Source organism: Panthera tigris, chromosome B3, assembly GCF_018350195.1.
Source record: "Panthera tigris isolate Pti1 chromosome B3, P.tigris_Pti1_mat1.1, whole genome shotgun sequence".
Classification (NCBI taxonomy): Eukaryota; Metazoa; Chordata; class Mammalia; order Carnivora; family Felidae; genus Panthera; species Panthera tigris.
Genome location: NC_056665.1, coordinates 76,468,259 through 76,489,398, shown reverse-complemented (window position 1 = coordinate 76,489,398; position 21,140 = coordinate 76,468,259). Strand labels below are relative to the sequence as shown.

Genomic DNA, 21,140 nt, shown 5'->3' with positions numbered 1-21,140 from the left:
AAGTTTGTTATAACTGGATTATTATTAATGTGTATGTTACTTAAAAAAAATCATCATTAAAGTCTGTTAGATTTTTCAAGTGTACCTAACAAAGGTAGTACAACTCATGGAAATGAATCACAATATTAAATTGTTATATAACCTATATTCATGTATGTAGCTGCTTTTATTTTTTTTTTATTATTTTTTAATGTTTATTTTTGAGAGAGACAGTGCAAACAGGGGAGGCACAGAGAGAGAGGGAGACAGAGAATCTGAAGCAGGCTCCAGGCTCCAAGCTGTCAGCACAGAGCCCAATGTGGGACTCGATCCCTCCAACCATGAGATCATAACCTGAGCTAAAGTCAGATGCTTAACCAACTGAGCCACCCCGGGGCCCCTATACCTGGTTTTTAAACATCAATTTAATCATATGCCAAGGTTGAAATGGATGCACTTGAGGCCTACCACTAGAAGAGAATGCCAAGGACTGGATGGGTGAGGACTGAGAGATTACCCTAATTTGGCGAGTGGTGAGACATGTTATGTCTTCTTGCATATGTACCCCCTATGATTTTTTCCCAGTGCAAGAAGAAATCTACATCTACAGCTCTGATTTTTCACACGCTATGACAACAGAGAGCATTATAGCAGAAATCTCACTTTTCTCATGTAGCCATAAAGGATTCCCAAATAATTATAAGTTTTGGTAAGATGCAAGGGACCCAGGCCGTTGTTTTTGTTTTGTTTTGTTTTTTTTTCCAAGAGAGACAGATATCAGTGAAAACTGAACAATTTTCACTGAGACCTAGTTTGGCACACAGTCTGTCACTCAGCAGAATAGAATGTAAGCAACATGCAAAGCAGTCTCCTCAGAGACAATGGAGAACATCTCCAGGAATTCCAGTCAGCAGCAGTCAATGAAAATCTGACTAGGGTAAGGTACCAAAATATGGAATGATTTTTCTCACGTAACCAAGGTACATAAAAGGGTAATCCAGGATTGATTTAGCTGCTCAAGAAAGTGTTTGGTAATAATGATGTTTATAAAAGAATTCCTACCTTATACCATGAGAAATTTTTTTTTTTTTTTTTTAAGTTAAGGGATGTGTTTGCAATTCTGTAATGAATTTAGAGTAGTATTTAAAAATAGGGGCACCTGGGTAGTTCAGTCAGTTAAGCATCCAACTCTTGAATTTGGCTCAGGTCATGATCTCACTGTCGTGAGATGGAGCCCCAAGTAGGGCTCTGCACTGAACTTGCTTGAGGTTCTTTCTCTCTCTTCCTCTGCCCTTCGTCCCCACTTGAGCTCTCTCTAAAACAATCGAAAACAAAAGCAAAACAAAACAAAAAACATGTAATAAAGGTGTTTATAAGAGTTGTACACGAAGAATACTTTGAGAAGTGTATTATTTCAGGGATGGATGTGATAGGTCTTCTGTAATGTATTTAGAGAAGTGTTTAAAAACATAATAAAAATGTTCTAAAAAGTGGTAACAGCTTACTACAAAGAGAAAAGTGCTTTTTTTAAGTGAAGGGGTGTGTGTGCTGTTCTGTAATACATTTTGAGAGGTGTTTAAAAACACACTGCAAATTTTTCCTTAAGTGTTCATGGTCCTAGGGTCTCTTCTCAAATCAAAGGGTGACTACTCTACCTCCAAGTATATGTATGTTCTAGGCAGGAACAAAGCAAAAGAATAAAGGGCAAAAGACAAAATAGTGTACTTCAGTACAAAAGAAGAATACTGATTATTAATGATTTAATGACTATTAAAAGAATACTATAGGTTTTTAAAATTATAGCTTTTGTAGATTAGCTATAAAGTCATCTAAGCAAGATAGCCTTAAGAGAGTGGTTCAAAATTTATATATACCCATACTGAACAAAGTAAAACCTTAGACATGTGAGCTAAAGTAACAATGGAATGAATACTTTGTCTTCATAGTTCAATGTCACTATCACAGGAATTAAAGATTAATGAGATTGCTCTGAAGAAAGCATGCCCAAGACTCTAACTAGGCAAGAAGCAACCAACCTTGGCTGGATCCTCTGAGGAAGCTCTTCTGTGCTGCAGAAAATTATTTTTGGAAAGGGTTACTGCAGGTGAAATAGATGAAAAATGCTGTTTCCTGAGTTTATGGAAGCCTATAACTATCAATTTAAATTGATCAATATTTGTAGACCCTATACTGTATGTCACAGACACCAGATTATTTGGTTAATCCTTTCTCTTACTCCACTGAGTGAAAAACAACTAATTCTCTTTGGTCTTTTTTCTGGGTAAACTTAAATTTTAAGTAAATAGGCAGTACATCTTAAGTAGTTAAAATGAAAAAATAACAGTTTGTAACCTGATAGCACGTTATGGCAAAAGTCTATTCTCAAAGAGAATCTAGCAACTAAATCTAAGGGATGCTTGAGAATTCTTAAGAAAAACATCTAGAAATTACATAAAAAAATTATTTTTGGCCAATTAAAATAATGTTAAATCTGGACAGTCAGCACTACTTACTTGTCTAAACCACATTCTGAGAATAAATAAACAAATAAAAGTACATTCTGAGAAATTTAGATGGGACAGGTGACTAAAATTTAATATAATCTATGCTGCCTTATTTTTTTATTTAATTTTCAAGGGAGTCTGTGGTGAGGAGTATGGACCCTTGATTTATTTATTAACGAGTAATAAACGTTATAACACATTTATGGATGGAGGAAAAAAAAAAAGGTGAGAACTGTCTACAGAAAGATAAAACCAATGAGAATCAACTTGATTCTGATCTTTACATAAAAATCTCATTTTGATAGTTAAGTCCTTGAGGAGAGCTCATGGTTGTGAAGCACCAGATATCTCTGAAAGCCAGAATGAAGGGTGAGGCTGAAAACAAAAGGTCTGTTGGATAATCTGCTTATAAATTCAAACTAGCTCCCCTCCTTCTTTCTGAAATTGCTTCTCCTTTACCTACGAGGAATAATATATCGAGTTAACCTCTACAGAATCTGAACAACACAGCTACAGACCTAGGGACATGACTCAAAATTACAGGCCAACATATACTCAAAGCAAAGGACATCCTGCATTCTGAACACAGACCCCACCCTGTGGTCCTAATCTGCTGACAGCCAGACAAACCCTCAGAAAGGAGAAGGGAAGCTTTGTTTCTAAAACAATAATCAACCCAAGCAAAAAGACATATAGATACTAACATTTAGATTCCCCAATGACAGAGACTACTTTCACTCAATAACCTTATGCTTCAGCTTACCTAATAAGAAGTCTCAGCCATATACCCAATTTTCAAACAGCTATTTGGTGCCTCACTATTAAAAGTATCAGCTTAGGATCATTGGATATCCAAAGAAAACCTAAAATATGAAAAACAAACAATAAAAAAGGTAAAAGGAATTTTAAGAAAAAAACAAACTTCAAAAATATGTGCAATTAATGAATCATATCATAAAACATTGACTCAAGAAAATAATATTACAGGGATATGAGAAAAAAATATAAGAGGTCAGCAAAGTAAGAGCTGCTAGAAATTACCACTATCGTAGCAGAAATTTTTTAAATCCAGAAGAAGAGCCAGAAGATAAAGTCAAGCTAATCACATGGATAAGGAAACAAAAAGACAAAAAAAATAGAAAATTAAAAAAAATTATAAGAAAATCAGAAGATCAATTCAGGAGATCCAATCTCCCTTTCATGGGAATTCTACAGAGAAAAAACAAGTAAAACAAAATGAAAAAAATTTTTAAAGAAACAGTACAAGAAAAAGACTTAAAACTGAAAACACTAAGTTTGGGAGTTAAAACATAAACAATGAAAAAAGATGCATAAAGCACAATGATGAAAAATTTCAAAATAAAAAAATAGGAAATACTAAAAGTTTGTAGACATAACAAGGTCACATAAAAGGACTCAGCAGCAGTGATATGGATAACTGAAAACATTGAAGCAATGCTTTAAAAATTCTAAGGCAAAATTATTTCCAATCTATAATTCATTACCTAGCCAAAATACTACACCAAATGGAAAATCAAAATCATCATGTTTAGCCATGCAAGATATAAAAATAGCTACTTACGTACCTACCCATTCCTTTTTTTTTTTCTTTTTTACCTTTTCTATTCAGCTCAACTACATTTTTCCATACAAAATTTGTCTGTATTTACATGGTCTCAGAAGCAAAAACTCTCCAATACTCAAGGCTTTGGGGAATACAATACTAAGAGAGATGGACTGAAATAGGTAGGGAAAGAGATAAGAGTTAATGTCAAAATTCCTGGCATTATAATTTCCCCAAACAAGAATTCTAAGATTCAGTAAAGAAATAGAAAAAGGTATAGGGTCCAGGAAAAAAGCAATCCAAACCAGAAATTGGACACAGGGAATCCCACGTATGATGGTAAATGAAAATCCCAGGATAACAGCTGTGCAGGAGGCCCAGAAAGCAACAGTTGAAATTGAAGCAAGAGGTCAGAAGGCTCCAGAAAGTATTTCTCAAAAAGGGGTAGTAGGAGGACTGATGTATTTAGCAGAGTTAGAAGTGTTGTTTTCTCTGTTGGTTTGTACGGAGCTAAATGTGTGGTAGGAAAACAATAAAACAAAGAGATCACTATATGGCAGACTTTAAACGGCCCCCACTCCTGTTTTCTGGTATTCATATCTTTGTGTATGTAAATCCCTCCCCTTGAGTTTGAGGAGGACCTGTAACCTGCTTGTCATCAAAAGAATATGACAAAGATGATGAGATGCCATTACATTATGCTTTGTAAGACTCTGTCTTGCTAGCAGACTTGCTCTGCCTCTTGTTGGCCTTGAAGAAGTGATAGAAAAAACAGCAGGGTGCCTGGGTGCCTCAGTTGGTTGGGCATCGGACGGACTCTTAATTTCAGCTCAGGTCATGATCTTATATGGTTGTGAGATGGAGTCCCATGTAGGGGAGCCTGCTTGGGATTCTCTCTCTCTCTCTCTCTCTCTCTCTCTCTGTCCCACCCCCCCCTCCAGGGGACAAAAAGTTGTGTAAGAAAATGTATAGAACACTATGTGGCTTAGCCATGAATATTTACGGTCATAATAATATAAACTCTGAATGTTGACTCTATAAAATTTCTGAATTGAGAATGAGAGGGAAAGTACATATTTAGCAGAAGAAAAGTTTATAAGAAAACTAATTCCTCATCTCCATGGTAGTAGTAACAACAAAATCAATTTTTGGATTTCCATACGCTATGCAATTTTCAAGCACCAAGATACATGATTTCATATGCCAATCAGGAGCTTTATCCACCCTTCTCAACTTTCTGGGCATTCTTTCCTCTTGCCCACTTCCCTGACTTTCCATCCACCATCCCTGACACTGTCAGCCACTCCAGTTCGGTTCCTGCAACCTCTGACACCTTCCTTTACTAAAAGGCTGTGCATGAACATGCTCAGTGAAGCCCTCTGAAGAGAACTAATCTAACCTTCCCAGTGAGAATGGAAGGATTTAGACCAAGAACACCAACCCTCCTGGGCTATATGAAAGAGAAATCAAAACTGCTGCTATTTAGAGCTATAGGATAAAGCAGTGGGTTTTCCTTGAGGTGGAGACCTGCAGCATTTCACTCAGGACAGCTCAACATTGTTGAAGCTCCTGAGATTCTCCCCCAAATTTCAGCACATCCCAATTAACTCTGAGGACACCATTGAAGGGGGAGGAGAAGAGAGACCTAAAATCAAAGAAAGTCATAGAAACGTAGTGAACAGAGACGCATCCTATAAATATTCATAAATTTCTGTGAAGTGTCTTATCTTCACCGAAAAATTTTATTTCATAAAATAACTTTTTACCAGTTTGATATTTTCAGAACTATATTCATAACTCATGGAATAAAATACTAAGCAACATAAATATTGAAATGCCAAGATTATCGTTGTATTTAAGTAGTACAATCAATTTATAGCAAGATACCAATAGATGCTACATAAAATTTTATAATAAATAAATAGCCATAAAAACACACTATTTTGTATGGAGGCAAATACCAGGAGGATTTGAATATCACCTCTTTATTCTACAGGATACTGATGTCACATTTCTATATAATATGGACTCTTACCATTTTTAATATGCATTTTGAAGTTATAATAATTAGAATGATCTGATAATGGCCTCAAAGTCAATAAACAGATTGATGTGTCACTATAGAAAATTAAAGATTTTCGCAAATAAAGTTTGTGATCAAGCAGACTTTTCAAAAGAACTAAGAAAGAACTGGTTACATGACTGGCATACCTGGGTAGATAATATTGGACACAATCACAGGCCTCATGTGTAAAACTAAGAAAAGCTACCCTTGGTGTGGAAAACAAAATCACATGTTTTTAGTAAACAGTGAGTAGTGTTTTGTTGATCTTCAAATTTGCTATTACATAATTAGTGAAGAAAGCCTACTCACAGCACTAACATAAACTCACATATCCCTCACAAAGTAGTCTCTCTCCTTGGGGGGAAAAAAAAAAAAAACTTCTCTAAACTTCTAGAAGTGAGGCTTTGACTCAGAGGTCTGAGTTGAAGTCCCATCTCTGCAAACCAATTTTGGAATTTAGGGTAAACAATATAACCCTAAACCTCTGCTTCTTTTAAAAAATGGGGTGAATAACTGCTGATAAAAACAAGTTATCTCATTTAATTTCACGGCAACCCTATGTAGACCTGCCTTGAAGACAATAAAGCACCTAAATGAGTAATTGGTGTTACAGTGATTACTGCTTAAAGGGACAAATTCACATAGAACTCTTAGTAGAAAAAAGTATATTCCCAAGATTTGGGGGGAAATATATATGTAAGTTCCTACTAAGAGTCAGTGTTCCTGATGAGAATAGATTGCATTTTTATAGTTCTATTTTGGAAATAACACATTACAAGAATAAATTATTTTACTTCTAAGAAACACTTGAATTCAATAATAAGAAAATGAGCAACCCAATTAAAAATAGGCAAAAGATCTGAACAGACACTACACCAAAAAAGATACACAGATGGTAAATAAGCAAATGAAAAGATGTTCAACATCATATGTCATTAGAAAACTGCAAATCAAAACAAGAATGAGAAATTACAATTTAAAAATAGGCAATTAAAAAATAGGCAAAAGATCTGAACAGACATTTCACCAAAAAAGATACACAGATGGAAAATAAGCATATGAAAAGATGCTCAACATCATATGCCATTAGTAAATTACAAATTAAAACAACGAGATATTACACACCTGTTAGAATGGGAAAAATACATAAAACACAATACCAAGCGCTGGCAAGGTGTGGAGTATCAGGAACCCTCACTGCTAGTAGCAATGCAAAATGGCATAGCTACTTTGAAAGACAAATAGTTTCTTACAAAACTAAACATGCTCTTACCATATGATCAGCAATCATGTTCTTTGCTGTGTCCTAAAAAAAGTTGAAAATTTGTGTCCAAAAAAAAATGTGCACACAAATGTTTTATAGCAGCTTTATTCTTAATTGTGAAAACCTAGAAACAAATCATTCACCTTCAGGAGATGAATGAATAAATAAGCTGTGATATATCCTGACAATGGAATTTTATTCAGTTCTAAAAAAGAAGTGAGCTATCAAGGCATGAAAAGATATAGAGGAAATTTAAATGTGTATTATTAAATTAAAGAAGCCAACTGAAAATGCTACATACGATCCAACTATATAGCATTCTGGAAAAAGGCAAAACTATGAAGCCAGTAAAAGAGATCAGCAGTTGCCAAGGACTGGGGGTAAGGAGGGATAAATGGATGGAGCACAAAGGATTTTTAGAGCAATGAAACTACATGAATCGTACTATACTGAAGAATACATTTGTCCAAACCCATAGAACGTGCAACACCAAGAGTGAACTCTAATGGACTTTGGAGAATAGTGATATGTCAATGTAGGTTCTTCAATTGTAACGAATATACCATGCTGGAGCAGGATTTTGACCGTAAGGGAAGCTGGGCTTATATGGGGGCACAGAATACATGGGAAATCTCTGTACCTTCTGCTCAATTTTGCTGTGAACCCAACACTGCTTTAAAAATAAAATCCATTTGTTAAAAAGCACTTATTTCCAAATAATATGTTTAACTGCTAGAAGCACAGAAGCACATTTAAGTAACTAAAATTGAGGTGCAACATAGGGTAGACAGTTTAGGGTTTTCTAGGGTAGTTAAATAACATGATGTTTAGAATCCTAAATATATTTGGTTTTTAATTTACTCCTTGCAAAGTTCAATGTTATAATAAACAAACCCTTAAATAAATTCAAGAGACCACAGAAAGCATTTGAATGAAAATCATTGGTTTAAGGTATTTAGATTAGTTCAATTCCAAAAATTCTATACGGACTACCATAAAGGAGGTAAATCTGGGATACTATCAACACCATCATTTGTTTAAATTCATTTCTGAAAAGCACAGATCTTAAAGTTAGGCCAACCAATTCACTTAGGAGTTTTTAAATTAAATGCCAAAAACTTGGAAAGTTGGTCAAACAGGAATATTTCATACCAGGAATTTTCCACACCAGGAAAAAAAGTCTTGAACAGCGTATTAGCTGGGACACTTTCAATTTTAAATGACAGAGTCCCAACTCAAACTAGTCTGGATTCAGAGTCCAGAGTGCTCATCATTATACCAGAGAACTACCATAACTCAAACTAGTCTAAGGAAAATAAAAGGAGTTGGGAAATTTACTGTTTCCCCTAGGAAACAGAGTAAACCAGATTAGGTTAGGAGTAGGTCTCCCTCTTCCTTCCTCCAGTGTCCCCAATCCTAATGCCTTCTTTCTCCCACTGTTTCCTTCACTCTCCCCATCTTTGTCTTTTCCCTCATTTTTTCTTTTTGAAGATTTGATTCTTCCCAGTAGTGGGAGATGGACATGGCCTGTAGTTGGCACTATGCTTACAAAACCTGTAGTAGCCACTTCAGAGGAAGGAGAGAATATTTATTTCCCAGAGCCACCACATAAAATTCCAATAATATAATCTGACTGACCCAGGCTGCATCATGTGCCCATCTCTAGGTCAAAACTCATTAACTTCACTTGGCATGGAAAGGAAAATGCCCCCCAAATGAGAAGGGCAGAAATGGAAGGAAAAAAAAGTGGGGAGGGAAATTAAGACAACAGATGGATCAATATATTTAATTTGGTTAACTTCTATTAAAATATCTGGGAGAAAAATGTGTTTTAAAATCAAAAGTCCTAGGACAAAAATTATATCTTCATTGGGAAATCCAGAAATAAGTTATTTCTGAAGATACTCTAAAATTGGATAATGAAGATGTAGAGTACATTAGCCAATCAGATGACAATGAGTACTTCAGAAAGCATTTTCTTGCAAACAAAATGTGGCTGACATTCTCCTTTAACTATACCCTCTTGTCAAGATGAATGCCTTTCTTCATTGCCTGTTCAGATTTTTTTTAAACAATTTTTTTTTTCACCATGAAGCTATAATCAGTTTGTGGAACTCTGAATGACTGACTGGTTTACATGACAAATGACTATGGATTAGATTTCAAAGTATTAATAGTATATTTGCATGAAAAATGTTCACAGGAGATACTGGGTGGTTTGGTTGGTTAAGCACCCTGCTCTTCATTTCTGCTCATGTCATGATCTCATGGTTTCATGAGCTCGCGCCCCACATCAAGCTCTGTCCACTGACCTCAAGTAGGCTTCCTGGGATTCTCCCTCTCTCCCTCTCCCCCGTTCACGCTGTCTCTCTCAAATAAACTTAAAAAAAAAAATGTTCTCCACATAAATAAAAAGGTTTTACCTTACTTCTGAGATGAAACCGAAATTAAATTAAATAATTACATCCATTCCATGGATAATTCAGGTTTTTGAAGTTCCGTTTCCCTTGGGGCGCCTGGGTGGCTCAGTCGGTTAAGCGTCCAACTTCGGTTCAGGTCATGATCTCGGGATTCGTGAGTTCGAGCCACACATTGGGCTCTGTGCTGACAGCTCTGGGCCTGGAGCCTAGTTCAGATTCTATGTCTCCCTCTCTCTCTGCCCCTCCCCCACTCGTGCTCTGTCTCTGTCTCAAAAACAAATATAAACATTAAAAAAATTTTTCAAATTTTGTTTTTCACAAGTGGATATCTTGGAGGTACGGAAGTTTGCCCAAATTAACGTTCCTTGCCTTGTGTGACAATTCAAAACTCAACATTATGGTAAATATATATTAACAAAACCCTCATCTTCTTTAGAATAGCCATTTTCATACCAAGTTCCCTGGAGTTTTTCTTTCACAGAAATGTTGATTCTAACAGGCTTATGATAGTGGCTGCTCTGTTCAATTAGATCTCATTGAATAGGACAAGATAAGTTGTAAAGTAAAATTAACCTTAAAGTCAATGATTTCCCAAAGATTTGAAGAATTCTGCTCCTCATAAATATCTCCAAAATCCTAAATGACAACTCAAGGAAAGCAAGCTTACAGACTTTGTTCCCAGTTCTGTTTCCAACCTCAAATGAAGTGTAAACTCAGATAGCTCAGTGGCATCTCAAGTTCCAACTACATCACCACTACCATAGCTAACAAATACCTTCCAATCTCTTTCCGTCCTGACTTTCCTGCAGTGCATTATCTATTCATGTATTTACACTGTAATGAGATTTGGTAAACAGCTGGCAGTGAGAGAAGATAGATTTTATAAGGCTAATTCTTCCTGTGGTGCCTAAATGGGGTGTTTCTCAATTAGAAGGAGGCTTCCAAATGTGGGGCAAAGACCCTGTGGAAGCCAGTAGCACAGAAGATGAAAGAATTCACCTGATGCAGAACAAAGGAAATAGTTTACTGAATACATCAAAAGAGTGGTGGGCAGGACAGCAGAGAGGCTGTCTGCAACAAGGCAGTGGTGGGGGGAGAGGGGGGTGGCTGCTTTTAAGGAGGAAAACTGAGGAGGTATGGCAATGTATGGAATTTTCCCTTTTTTGGTAACTGTGCCTAGTTTTAAGTCACCCATTAGTTAGTTAGGGCCTATGGACATTTTGAGGTGGGTCATTCTGATGGGCCTGTTCGTATTCAGCCAGGTGGTTGGTCACTGTGGGCCCTTTCCATATTCCATTGTTCAAGTCTGTGTGCCTGAAAGTAGCCTCTGTATTCCCCTTTGACAGATCAACAATGACAAATCTTTGGCATTTGGGTGGAGGTTTCATCTTCAGAAGCTTCTTCCTCAATGAAAGGCATAGAAATGTCCCTACCTAAATTTGTTGCTCCATCAGGGGTTCTGGGCATTTATAGACCAGAGCATGGTATTATATTAACCTGCTAATAAGTGATTTGAGTGAAATCCCTTGGCAGCCAGGACCATGGGATTTGGGGGAGGGGACCCACTGATGGTATGGATTAGAATCCCTATTTAACCATCATTCATATACAGAATTGTCGGATTCTAGAAGAGACAAATTTAACAAAGAGATTAAAGAGAGGGGGATCAATAATTAAGAGTAGAAGTATCGAGGCCAGGGGTCCTAAGAAGTGAAGCCAAGATATCCATGAACAGATTTCTTTCCAGGAAATCCATCCTTGTGTTGCACAGTCCCAGAAGGAGGAAGCCAAAAGGAGGATAACATGGAAAAGAAAACTTAGCCCCAAAAGTGGGGAGGACTGAATTGTGAGAGTAGGACATCAAGGAGGGAACAGCTCCAGCTAAGTTATGATTTCCGACCAAGTGAATTCAGAGAGGTCATCCTGAACAAAAAGGTGGAGAATGAAGTCTTGGAATTGGGAAGGAGAGCTCTTGAGAGTCTCAGGAGGAACGTATTGAGAGTGTTTTTCTAAGATAATATCATAGAATGATTGAAATGTGAGAGTTGGGAATGACAATGGACTGGATTTCTAGACCTCTAAGGCCTCTGGGTGTGTATTACCCAGAGTCTAACAGGCATAGATCTCCAACCAGCTCACAGATGTACATGATGTAGGGTTCCTCATCTGGGGTCAGAGTAGTCTTGATTCTGGAAAGATGAATCCACTGGAAGAGGCTGTTAGAATGGTCAAAACAACTTAATAGGGCCAGATCCAGACAGATTCGAAGTTGTCCTGCTCAAGAGTCTTTTTTTTTTATTTTTTTTAATGTTTATTTTTGAGACAGAGAGAGACAGAGCATGAGCAGAGGAGGGGCTGAGAGAAAGGGAGACACAGAATCCTAAGCAGGCTCCAGGCTCTGAGCTGCCAGCACAGAGCTTGACGCAGGGCTTGAACTCAGGAGCTGTGAGATCAAGAGCTGAGCCAAAGTCGGACGCTTAACAGACTGAGCCACCCAGGCGCCCCTAAAGAGTCTTAAGGTATACCAAGAGGTATGTTACCTGAGAAAGAGGGGTCAGGTTTTGGTCTGTACTGGTTTGGGTGGTCATTAATGGTGAAGACAGTTTTCCCTAGGGATATAACATACTGTGTAACTAGAATGACAAAAAGAAAAAGAAGCCCAACTAGAGTCCTTCTGATAGTCGACAAAATTTTCCTCCAGTCCAGTTTAACCAATCATTAAAAGAAAGAGAGGGATAACTTAAGGGTGAATTTGAGGATTCATGTCAGTTAGTAGCCCTGTCACATTTTTGTGGTAATCTAGAGTATACACATAATGCTGTTTTTGTTTTTTGAGAGAGAGAGAGAGTACATGAGAGTGGGGGAGAGGCTGAGGAGGAACGAAGAGAATCTTAAGCAGGCTCTTTTGGATTCTGTCTCCAGCTCTCTCTTCCCCTTCCCCCAACACGTGCGGGTGTGTGCTCACTCACACTCTCTCTCTCTCTCTCTCAAAAATAAATAAGCATTAAAAAAAAAAAAAGTTTAAAAAGTAAAAAAAGAATGTAAAGCAGACTCCATGCCCAACTGACAGGCTCAATCTCAAGACTGTTGAGATCAGGACTTGAGCCAAAATCAAGAGTCAGAGATTTAACTGACTGAGCCACCCAGGTGCCCTCATAACAATGGTTTTAATAAAGCATAAGTTCTTCCTTGAGCTGCAGTCAGGATATGAAGGGCCATTTGGTTTTGGAGGACCACCTTTAGAATTTGTGGGTGACTACAAGTTGGGTTTGGTTAAATGTGGCTATTGTCTGCTTTGCTAAAGCCTCTATTTGCAATTTTATATCAACAGAGGTGGTTCCTAGGACAAATATGGCTAAGGGACAAAACCATAAAGAAGCCCTCTTTGTTGTTTAGCCATAACAATATTCTAATTACAAGGAAACACTGGCAAATGGGAGAAGAGTTGTCTGAGGAGATACCAATGGATATTCCCATGTGCTTCACCTAATCCAATCATAGGAAAAATGGGGCCATCCATTATCTCCACAAGTCAATAGTTAACCCACAATTTTGTCATCCCAGCCATGCAGAATTGGTCAAGGTGCTAGTTGTGATATACAATTGTTGGGGATTCAATCCCATTTTCCAGCTATTCAAATAATCATATGCCCAGGGGGTCCTGTTATTATCCCCATAGAACAACAAGCACAAAGATTGGCTATTGTGGGAATTTCTCTAAAGTTTACCTCAAGTTGTCTAGCTTAGGCAAACAACATTCAAAGAAAATCAGAACTGTAAAGACGTGTTATTGAGTCATAACTTTTCTCTCTAAAATCACCCTTATTTCCAGAGATAGCCAAATCAAGACTAATTCATTTGCAAAACAGGTCCAATTTTAACAAACTTGGCCTAATTATTTACATAAGCTCAGCAAGAATAGTGATTGACCGTACAGATCTTTTAAAATTTGCTTTGCTGGAACTTTTATAAGGAATCTCTGACCTTTTTTAGTAGCCTCAAGGCCAAAAGCCAAGCCACATACTTGCCATCAGACATGCCTGCAATACCAGTAGATTTGGGTGAATTTCTCTTCTTGAGGTACCCAAAATATTCTTAGGTTCCTGCACCTGCCAGGAATTGACATTCTTTACTCACCTGGTAAAGCTGCTGGGAACTCTGTAAGCAAGGAACCAGGCCAACATTTTCAAGCAGCTTTATGGCTCCATGATTCATAAAGACAACCTCAATTCCTTAAAGCTGTCTAGTCATATCTGAGTCTATGCATGCCTTTCCCAAATACGACATTTCAATCAAAGACTTGGTAACATAAATCAATGTTTACAATGGTGACCTGTTACAAGGAGAACAGATTCTTACTGAACTTATGCAATGACTGAGATTCCCAAGGAAGAAAGAATACTCACTGCGACTTTTTGAATTTCAGAGGGTTCAGGCAGACAGAAAAGTTAAACGCTTCAATTTGTTTACAAATGAATACGTTATCACATTTAAGTCTTAAATATCTTAAGAGAAAGTTTCCTTAATCTGAAAAAGGAAACTTTAGAGAACCAGCAATGTTTCAAACAAGAGTCACAAAAACTATAATCATTTTTCCCAATTCATTTAGTCCCATGTTACTAATTCTTGTTCAGGTTGAATACAGCTTTTAGTTAGTTCTGGAAATTCTTACCCATTTCAGTTTTATTATCTTCAAGATATCAAATGCCTGTATTTCTCAAAAGCTTTTTTTATCAATCTCCTTGAAGACAAAACTCATTTTGCAAAAGCATCAGAACAATACTATAAATGAACTATAAATGACAAAGAATTCAGAAATGGACATTGTTAACAAACTAATGAGAGTTCATTATGATGCAATTGACATGGAAATTCGGTTATTTCTGCGACACAAAACACTCTAATATTCAGAACAGAGTCAGGACATTATACCAGAAGGTAACATACCAAATAAGCCCAATTAGTCAGAGGTTTTGTTTACAATTTTAAATCTTGGGGAAGTTTGGTAATACCTTAGAAAGTTTAAATGCAATGCCCAGGAGCACCTGGGTGGCTCAGTCGGTTAAGCCTCCAACTTCAGCTCAAGTCATGATCTCGTGGTTCGGTTCGTGGATTCGAGCCCCGTGTCGGGCTCTGTGCTGACAGCTTGGAGCCTGGAGCCTGCTTTGGATTCTATGTCTCCCTCTCTCTCTACCCCTTGCCCACTCTCTCTCTCTCTCTCTCAAAAATAAACATTAAAAAAAATTTTAATGCACATGCCTAAATAGAATTATGGGTCATCAAACACTTGAAAAAGACAAAACATAGAAACTGGTTTTTCTAGGCAAAGAAAAACCAATATCGTTTACATTTTCTTACCAAGAGCAGACCAACCATCTAAAAACTTTGTGTTTATAAAGGAGAAGAGCAGAATTTTGAGCTCTGAGAAACCTTAGTCTCCGGTGAAAACTAATAGTAACTAATTGTGAACTGTTACACCAGTATTCTTTAAATGGCAAATGTGTGAAATCTATTAAGCACAAAGTATGTTTTCCAACAGACCCAAATATCCTTAGTTTCTTTGCAGTAAGTCAAAAGCAGATAAACCATATATTAGTAATCAATGCTGTAGTATTTTATCTTATTTGGAAAATGATATCCAATGAATTCAATCCCATTTATCATCTAAGCAAAACTTTAAAGTTTCAGGTTACCTTTGAAAGCTATCTTAACAATTACCTATAAGAACTTTGAGACAGACAAAGTTAACCATCATTTTAACTCATCGTTTTGGGGACAAATTGCAACAGAGATAACACAAGCTTATTTGACCTTGAGCAACCCTTGGTAGAATGAAAATCTCAATTAGTTAAAAGACCACATGACGTTCCACCTGGGTCCACTTAAAGTCAATTTGTTTCCCACCTCAGGTTTTACCTGGGGCACAGGTGAGGAAATCTAAAGTGAGCAGTGTAAGTCCAAGAGGGTGGTCTTCACTCCTGGACAGAGAGGGGAGGAGGTGGCCCCACGATGATATAGAACCAGTTATGCGGGCTGCACACAAAGTGGTGTAGAAATGGGAGGAAGGGAAGGCAGAAGAGGCAGAGTACTGAGTACTCAGAGTACTGAGTACTCAGAGTACTGAGTACTCAGAGTACTGAGTACAGTGTACTGAGTACTCAGAGTACTGCCAGAAGGCAGAGAAAAAGGATTCCTGGTTCTTAAACTTGGCTTTGGCTTATCAGCTCCCACAGGGGAGCAGAAACCACGTTTCCCCCACCCTCCCACCCACCTAGCAAGTAAAAATATAGGCAGTTCATGTCAAGCCTTGGAGAAGACAAGGACCTTCCCCAAAGAGAGTTTCAGCAACTGCTTGCGAATATATTCCTTAAAGACCCCATCCCAAGGTAGACTAACCAGAGACAGCTGGCTCCAATTATCATAGTCATTAACCGGGTAAATGAGTGAGGGAGAGGCCCCCACATCTATTAGGAGTTGGAACAGTGAGAGAGTCAGCGTCCAATATGTCGGAAGGCAGCTGGTTATCAGCCAAACACATTCGGCAAGAGGCTCTTATGTCAGCGTCCTGATTTAGGGCCATGAAACGAAGCAAGGCACGTAGGGGACTTCTGACCATTGGCAGGGGTTCCAGCAAAGGAGGTCAAGCTGGAAAATAGTATTAGAAGAGAGAGTTCCGTGGGAGGGCCATACCTCTGGATCTGGGCGTTTGTCCTGAGGCCAGGAAACATCAGGCTTTGGGAGCCAAATTTGTTAAATAAGACAGCCCAAGAGCGAGGAGGTGGGAAGGACGGGCCGCCGACTCCCAAAGGGACCTCCCGCCGAAGGTAATGCAGCTCTGACGCAGGTCTCGATTTCAGTCAGGGTGGCCTGCTGACCTGATAAAGGACTGCACCTAATAGGAGGTGACGGACTCTTCTGGTGGCGTCCCACCCCAGACAGGAGTCGCGGCAGTTTCGGGACTACAGACCTTTTTGGGGTGTCCGACCGAGAGGGTCCTGGCAAAAGGCATGGAACTTCCTGTTGGAGCGTCCCTTGGCAGCAGGGATAGCCGGAGACCACCGTGGCCAGACCGAACCGGAACAAGGAGAGGGAAGACTCACCCCCTCAGACGCGCGGGAACGCATTGTCCGCAGGTCAAGATGGCAGCTGGATCCCCGGGGAACAGAGGCAGAGGGGCGGAAGGAGAAAGAAGTGAGGCGGCTGAGAGCCTGTGTCTGGAAAGGGTCCCAACAGAGTCCACATCCTGTGCGGATTCGCCCCGGGCGAACTCTTAATTGCCGCAGACTTTGGGAACAGACTGCGGAGGACAGAACGAGAGAGCAAAGGGAAGGGGTTCTTTACCCGCACAGGTGCGAGCAGTCGGACCTGTTTGCTCTCAGACCTTCAGACCCCACCAGGGGGCTATCCTGGCCAGTGGCCTTCCATTGTTAGAGGAGTACTATAAAAGATCAGATTCTGTAGGCAGAGAGGGAAAGGTAAGGAACTGAGGTCCCCGGGAGGGGGAAAGCACTTATTTTGAAACGATGCTGGGAGTGTCTGACCACCGCAAACCCCTCAGGCTTAAGGTTCCTCTTAAGAATGTGACGGACAACACCTACCCACCCCTCAGGTTTCCCTCAGGAATTTGACAAAAGACCTGACTAAACATAAGTACACCTTCAAGGATCACCCACAAGCAACTGGTATGGCCATAGACCACCCCTCATACAATAGGAGCCAACCAATCCAGTTGGTCAACCTAGGCAATAAGGGTAGAACCAGAGAAGAAAAGGGGCCAATCAAAAATTTATAAAACAAAGTCCCTTGCCTATTGTGTGTGGGGGGGGAGGGGGGCGGGGGGGGCATTCACTTTCTAATGCCCCCACTCTGAAAAGAGAGCTTTGAGGCTATTCTTACTTTCTGATCTTAAACTCTAATAAACTTTTGCCTGCTGCTCATTTTAGCCTGTGTCCACCTCTTCATTCTTCCAAGCTGTGAGACAAATCCTGAGGTAAAAAATCCTGCAACAGACTGCTGGTAGGAATGCAAACTGGTGCAGCCACTCTAGCAAACAGTACGGAGTTTCCTCAAAAAATTAAAAATAGAACTACCCCACGATCCAGTAATTCTACTAGGTGTCTATCCAAGGGATACAAGTGTGCTGTTTCAAAGGGGCACGTGCACCCAAATGTTTATAGCAGCGCTATCAACAATAGCCAAAATATGGAAAGAGTCCAAATGTCCATCGACAGATGAGTGGGTAAAGATGTAGGTATATACAATGGAGTTTTACTCAACAATCAAAAAGAATGAAATCTTGCCATTTGCAACAAATGTGGATGGAACTAGAGTGTATTATGCTAAGCAAAATTAGAGAAAGACAAATATCATATGACTTCACTCATATGTGGAACTTAAGATACAAAACAGATGAACATAGGGAAGGGAAGCAAAAATAATATAAAAACAGGGAGGGGGACAAAACAAACTCTTAAATACAGAGAACAAACAGGGTTGCTGGAGGGGTTGTGGGTGGGGGGATGGGCTAAATGGGCAAAGGGCATTAAGGAGGACACTTGTTGGGATGAGCATTGGGTATGTAAAAGGTGAATCACTGGATTCTACTCCTGAAATCATTATTGCACCATATGCTAACTAACTCAGATGTAAATTTAAAAATAAATAATTATATATATTAACAACAACAATAAAATCCTGCAACATTACTAGGGTTAGACTACTAAAGAGCCAAAAAGAGAAAGGAGGGAGTGGAGGGTCCCTCCAGAAGGCAAAAGGTGAAATCCTTCACACTTTCAGGCAAGGGTGATCTGGCTCGTTCCCCCTTGGGACTTAGGATCCTCACCTAGGAGTATCCTCTGCTGATGCACATCATCAGTTCCCCAAGGAGTACTAGAGTTGGTCCACCAAGGAAAGTCCCAAGAGATTCCTGGAGAATCTGGGGAGAGCAAAGGCTCCTTGTGCAGGGTTCCCCCAAGTGTGGGGTGGGCCACAAAGTCCCCCCATATGGGACACCAAATGTGGTGCCTAAATGGGGTGTCTCTGGATCGGACGGGGTCCTCCAAATGTGGGGGCAAAGATCGGGTGGAAGTTGGTGGCACTGAAGGTAAAAGAATTCACCTGAGGCAGAACAAAGCAGGAAGAAATTTATTGAATACACCACTAGGGAGTGGTGGGCAGGACAGCAGAGGAGAGACTGTCCACCGGGAGGCAGTGGGTGAGGGCTGCTTTAAAGGGGGAAGATGAGGAAGCATGGCAATGTATGGAATCTTCCCCTTTTCAGTAACAGTGCCTAGTTCTAAGTAACCCATTGGTCAGTTAGTGCCATATGGATATATGCCAAATATATGGATATTTCCAGGTGGGTCACCTGATGGGCCTGTTTAAAGTCAGCCAGGTGTTGCCTGTGGGCCCTTTCTACATTACATTGTTCAAGCCTGTTTGCCTGAAAGCGGCCCCTACATTCCTCATGGTATACAGTCTTTCACAAGTGCTTTTAGTCACAATGAAATAAGAAAGAATACCAACTGCAATCAACTAGGAATGCACAGAGAGAGTGTGATTTTATACATCCTAGTTATTCATAAACTGAATTGAATTCAACATGTCTTGGGCCTGGGATTATAAATAACATCTGAAGCAAGATTTTTCCAATATGGAAGAATATTTTTTTTCTGTAAGCCCTTGACCTTGAGCTTGCTATCCTAAGCCCCCAGACACTTGATTCATTTCTGGACACCTGATTGCCACTGCTAAATGCATTCTGTTCTCATCTATTGCCTGTTCAACTTCTTTGGTTACCTGGATGCAACTCCTAGATTCTAGCCTGTGCCTGTATTTCTATACTTACTCTCCTTTTTAACCTGATTTTAACGTAAAGATTTTCCTTGTATCTATGTTTATGTACTTTCATTCAGTATATTTGGGCTTCTGGCTTCTATTCCCAGACATATCCCTCCTCTGGTGGCCTCTTGACTGAAATATAATTAATATTAAAATGTGTTTGCCTTTCCTGAGTATACAACAACCAGTGGCAGTAGGAAGAATATAGACAGAAGGGCATCCTTCAGTTAAACATTCTTTGTGGAGAGTCTACAAATGATACAAACATTGCTAGACAATCAAAAGCTCGTTGTATTGAAGGCTGATTAATTTTACCTAATTATTCAATTCTTTTATTATCTGAAACATTTCCATTTCTCTTTATCTATTATCTACCTTTTTACCATTTCACTAAATTGAAATATTAACATTTCTTAAACCAATATCTAAAGTGAGATTTAGAGGAGCGCCTGGGTGGCTCAGTCGGTTAAGCATCTAACTTTGGCTCAAGTCATGATCTCATGGTTTGTGGGTTTGAGCCCCACGACAGGCTGTGTGCTGATGGCTCAGAGCCTGAAGCCTGCTTCAGATTCTGTGTCTCCTCTCTCTCTCTGTCCCTCCCCCACTCATGTTCTGTCTCTCTCTTCTTCAAAAAAAATAAACATTAAAAAAAATTTTAAGTGAGATTTAGAATTTGTGAATTTCAGTGATTTGTGCACCATTGTCAAATCAAGAGTCAACACTTTCAGAAGAAATACCTAAAATCTAGATAGTTCCAAAGGATTTAAATATTTCGTCATTCTAAAACTGAGGTTTTCAGGGGTGTAGCAAGAAGAAAACGTATGCCAACTTTTTCTGAAAAGTAGTGGGGAGTCAACTTATTGATGCCAGTAGCTAAAAAAATTGCTTTAAACTAATTTCCTTTTGGATAATTTGTACATTACATTTTCCACTCACCTACTTTATCCTTATATGTGTTGTTTTGTCTGGCTGTTATTATATAAAATATATGTTTCAGTCACTACTTAAAATTCAGGGGCATAATAAAAACAATTTAATCCTTTGCCATTTTAGCATTTTGCTACACTGACAAGAATACACAGCATTGAAAAAAATGAGGATATCATTCTTTATCATGTTTTAATCTTACATCTTAAATCTATTCTTGTATCTTCAATCAGTTGTTTCTTATAGTTTTAGCTATTTGAGTATGGCTGCTTTGTTAGGCAGGATTTTTTCCAAGCTTCTTTTTTCAGTTGCTTTCCAAAGGTGCAAAAATAATCCTGTCACAACAGAGAAGAAGAGCTTATAAAGATGCTTTAAAAACCTTATCACCAGGAAACAGTGCACAGTGCATTGTATAATATAGTGTCTTAAAATACTTCTGCTTACCTCCTCATTGATGCTGCTACAATATTTACATAACACTGCTAACTAATTCTTCATTATGTAGATTATTTATCCTTTCTCTTGGAGACTGTCTTCCCAGAACATTTAATATTATCGAAGAGAGGCATTGTTTTTA

At 38.9% G+C, this 21,140-nt stretch overlaps 1 long non-coding RNA gene across 2 annotated transcripts in view; it reads right to left on the bottom strand.

Annotated features, from left to right (window-relative positions):
- Positions 1–21,140, bottom strand: part of LOC122239567 — a 203,120-nt gene extending 181,980 nt beyond the window's left edge. The window contains exons 1-2 of one of the 2 annotated variants that reach the window (XR_006218766.1): positions 21,008–21,140; positions 20,766–20,898 (exon numbers count right to left, since the gene is read on the bottom strand). This is a non-coding gene — a long non-coding RNA (uncharacterized LOC122239567). Of the gene's footprint in view, positions 1–16,486; positions 16,669–20,765; positions 20,899–21,007 lie in introns of those variants that run through there. The other variant, XR_006218767.1, reaches the window with a different exon arrangement.